Consider the following 5,105-nt stretch of genomic DNA (forward strand, 5'->3'; position numbering starts at 1 on the left):
AATCTCCTTGTGTTTTTCAATATGAATATTTATGTTCACTCCTGTGAAAAGATCTTCTTGGTGAGCTGAAAGATCAAAACAGAAGATTGGATGATTAAGTGAAAAATCTACATATTCAAACTGAGGTAGATTTCCGAATAATTCACACATATTTTTATAGTTTCTATACAATTCATTATAATCCTTTGTGGTTGGATTAATTGTTAAAGGTTGGTTAGGATAATTATCGTTGTTTAATCTTACTTGAACTTTATGGATTAAAGGATCTTGAGTTTGGTTCATTGCCACTCTAAAGATATTATTGTTATTCGTTTGAGAATCTGGTAAGTTCTTGAAACCAACTATTAAATATCTTGCTGGTTTAATATTGTTAGTGATTGGCCACGTGGTGGATTCTCCAGTTAAAGTCATGCTACCTACAGTGTTACGATGAAGAAAAGCTATTTCAATATCTTTAGTTAACGAGTTGAATCAAACCCCTAAACGAGCCCGAAGTTCACCTAGTCCAGCAGACATAGGTAAACGCTCTCGTAGAGAGGGCACACCCCTTCTCTTTTCACTTTCAGACTCGTCTTCCCCTTCCACACCATCTGAATCTTCACCACGTGATCCAGAATCCGCCAACCTTTCTTCCTTCTGTGCGATTTTGGACCAGCAAACCACCTCTCAGTCTCCATCCAAGTCGAGACGTGTATCCAGACCTTCCCCTCCTCGAACCAGATCCCAGTCCGTTCCCAATGCTACAATTCTAACAAGTACCAAACCGGTACCAATCACACCGTCGACGACCATTATATCCGCTACCAAACCGTATTATCACCAAACCAAGGACAAATCATTATGGAAACTACCTGCTCTAAAGAAATCTACCTTAATAATTGGATCATCTAACCTGAATCGAATTACCAAAACCAGTTCAGACACCGAAATACATTCTTACCCCGGTGCCCAAATCCATCACATACAGTCAATCCTGGAATCATACGACCATGATCCCAAACCTACTACCATTATTCTTCATGTAGGCCTCAACAACCGTGATCAGATACCAAAGACCTCCTTTAACCAAGCCCAGAAATTAATCGCCACAGCCAACAAAACCTTCCCAAACTCCAAGATCCTCTTCACATGTATACCCATTTCAAATAAAATCTCGAAGAAAGCACAACAGAACCTCAGCACCCTCAACAACATGATGATGGAGTCCAGTATCAACAGCGCAACAATCTTACCACCCTACGAAGAAGAATTCGAACCAGTTGATAATCTTCATTGGTCTCCAGAAACAGCAAACAACATTTATTTGTTTTGGATACACCAGCTTCAAGCATCGAGTAAGTCTTTAAACTAATTACTGGGGATAAAAATACTGAGAGGCCACCGCTAGGCCAAACTGTAGTTAACTTGAGCCGCAAAATTCTCACACCCCTTCAGCATTCAATCTTCGACCGTGGACTTAAGTTTATTCCCACACCAAAGATAGCTAACTTGAATTATCTCCGACCATCCATTGAACGATTTCAACGAAATCTTAGCTGCACATATTTTTTTCGAAACCACCCCCCACGTGGTGCTAGAACAATGTTTATTCCTAAATCCACGTGGACACCCCCTCAGGCCGCCATCCATCCTGAAATATTGAAAGCATTTGCGAGTTTGAATAGCCAAACAGTGAACCTTTCCATAACACACGAAAAGCCTAATCTCACACGAGTGGAACGTGAAGCGTTAAACTTACTTAAGAAAGACGATAGCATTGTTATTAAAAAGAGTGACAAAGGTTCATGTTGTGTCATTCTGAATAGGGAGGATTACGTTTCAGAAGCAGAGAATCAACTGAATATTCCTAAACATTATGCCATTTTACCGAAACCAATTTTCAAAGAAACTGCTAACATGATTAATAATATTCTTGCCGATTTAGTCAAAACTAGTTATCTCAAACAGAAATAATATGACTGTGGCTACCATTTTAAGTTTATTTCAATGTAAGAAAATATTTGTGGTCTAATTCCAATTTTATTAATAATTTAATATTTGTGGTCTAAATCTAATTGGTCTGGATAATCTTGCATTTTTATATTGTCTATTGATTTGGCATTTACGTCTGGAGGAAAAGACTAGTGTTCCTAGATGATTAGTACTTCCTGTTGAAAATAAGCACATGGATGCTATAAAAACTTTTTGTTAATATTTAGCTCGTTTTGAGAGTTCTGTTGGTTTGACAGCAGTTTGGAAGTTACAATCAGGAACTGTTTTTTCTAACCAGTTGCGGTTCTCAGTCGCAGTTACAGTGACTTGTAACTTTATCAATATTATTCATTGATTTCATGGTGTGAGAAGATTTGATTTGAACTGTGTTATAAGCCGTTCCTGTATTTCATCATAAATAAACCTAATATGTTGAATTATTATATTTGATTATTTTTTATATCAAAAGACAATCCCTCTGTCTTAATACGTGGCAATGTCCTGATGAATTGCCTGGATATCGGGACAATGACTATCTGTCTGCCAAACCTGATTGTCGCGAGAGACATTTGTACACTTTGCCTAAAATCCATAAGAATCCAACCAAGGAGTGGTATAACTCGAACAAAATCCCTAAAGGCCGCCCGATTATATCTGACTGTGGTAGTGAGTCATATGCAGTGTCAGAATACATTGATCACTTCTTACTACCTCTAACATGCCAACATCGCGCCTACCTTAAAGACACAACCGATTTTGTCAATAAAATAAAAAATCTTCGAGTTCCCTCTAATGCCATTTTAATTTCTATCGACGTTTCTTGTATGTATACCAATATCGATAACACTACTGGTTTAACGGCAGTTCGTAAAGCTTTTAATAGAAACCCAGATCCAAACAGACCCGACGATGCAATTCTACAGCTTTTAGAGATTTGTCTTAGTCGAAACGATTTCACATTTAATGGTAAAACATATTTACAAACTTCAGGGACAGCAATGGGCAAACGATTCGCCCCATCGTACGCAAACCTTTTCATGGCAGAGTGGGAACGTGAGGTGTTGCCCCTCTGTCCATTTGACCCACTTTTTACGGACGCTTTTTGGATGACATTTTTATGGTTTGGACTTATTCTATCGAACAGTTTTGGGAATTCTTTGAAATTCTCAACAACCACCATCCTTTTATCAAACTAATCGCAAACGTAAGTGACAAAAGCATAGACTTTCTCGATACCACAGTCTTTAAGGGAGATTCCATAGCAGAAACAAATAAACTGGATATTAAAGTGTATTTCAAAGAAACTGATACTCATCAACTCTTGCACAAGAGCTCCTTTCACCCAAAACATACCTTTTCTGGTATAATTAAGTCACAAGTTTTACGATTTCATCGAATTTGTACAAGATCTTCTGATTTCAACCAAGCCTGTACGATTGTTTTTGTCAAAACTGAAAGAGCGTGGGTACTCTAAACGATTTTTACGAAACATAAAAAATTCAACCTTAGCACAGATAGCAGCTAAAAACAGACTTTATGCCGAAGTACCTCCAGGTTTAAGAAGTGCTCCATGTTTGTCCAGTAGATGCAAAGCATGTCCCTTTATATCAGAAACTCATTATTTTGTAAGCAACTCTACGAATAAAAGGTACCCGATCCAGGAACATCTAACATGTGAACATTCGAATGTAATATATTTAATTTCATGCAAGAAATGCCCCAAATAATATGTAGGAGAAACTAAGAATAATTTACGAACTCGCTTTAATGCTCATAGGTCAGACATCAAATTAAAGAAAGACAAGCCTGTTTCTAATCATTTCAACCTCGACGACCATTCAATAGACGATCTCACCCTAATCCCAATTGAGCGTATAGAAATTGACATGCCCGAAGATGAAACTACCAAATTCCGTCAATCTAGGGAAGCCCATTGGATTGAGACATTGAATACAGCAAGACCTATCGGACTAAATATTCATCATAATGTAGGCATAGCACCCTTTGTTGTCCCGTTTAATACAACCAGCAATCGAGCAAGCAAGATAGTTCATGCCCACTATAAGAGCCTTCAAGAGAAATTCCCCCATGTCTATAAGCAGAAAATGATAGTTGCATATTCAAAAAATAAGAACTTAAATGATAATATTGTTCATAGTAAACTAAAAACAATCAGTACATAACAGATACTATACTTATTTTTTCTAATTTTAGATCAGAATAAGAACAGAAGAAAACCCAATATCAAGACCCTTAATCCTAATTTCTAAATAAAGTGTCTGCTCCACCCTAGGCCTGTACATTTTGGAGAATCAAACCCTCCCTTCCCCGAAATCTAGCTAAATCGGCATCATTTGCAAGATTTCTTACCGGTTCCTTTAAAATACTTCCATCACCAACATCGGGTATCCAGCCTGAAACTGAATCGAAATCTTTAGGATATAAAACTGTTTTCAACATTGTGTCGAATTCCCCAGGATGTTTGATTGTTTTTATCGGATTTGAACCAGCTTCTAAAACCATCTCGCTAAATAAAGATGGAAAGAAATTGTTTTCTAACGTTGTATTAGTTTGTGGTATTCTGAGTGGCGTCTTTGAAATCGCATCTGAAATACGCATCGGAAAGAAGCAACCAATTCGATAATGAATTTATTTCGAAGGTAATTCTACCACCATCATTCAATTGGGATTTAGAACCAACAGTCGGTGAGATGATAATATAATCCTCTTTTTTCTTGTTAACTGAATAACGAATTGGATCGTATAATCTAAAGATTGGATCTAGTATTTTATTTGCCATTTTTAAGGTTTAAAATTTGCTTTTTTTGATGGAATGTAGGAAATTGATTGAAGGTGTTTTTGGTGTATGAAATGTAAGGGCTGTAAGAATTTATGAAATATAGGGAAGTTAGGTGTTAAAAGTTATGAAATGTAGGGAATTTAGGTCTTTTATGTTATGGGAGTTCATAGATTGATTGGATTTTTCCCATGAAATGAAAAAAGGGGAATCCCCATGAAAAGGGGAAAACCCATGAAAAGGGGAATTCCCTTTTATGCGACCTAATTGAAACCTCTAGTACTACTTATATTATAATTATTGAGAGGGAATTGGTATTATATTGTTGATGTAGGTT

The sequence above is a fragment of the Lottia gigantea genome, assembly GCF_000327385.1.
Source record: "Lottia gigantea unplaced genomic scaffold LOTGIsca_2, whole genome shotgun sequence".
NCBI classification, from domain to species: domain Eukaryota; kingdom Metazoa; phylum Mollusca; class Gastropoda; family Lottiidae; genus Lottia; species Lottia gigantea.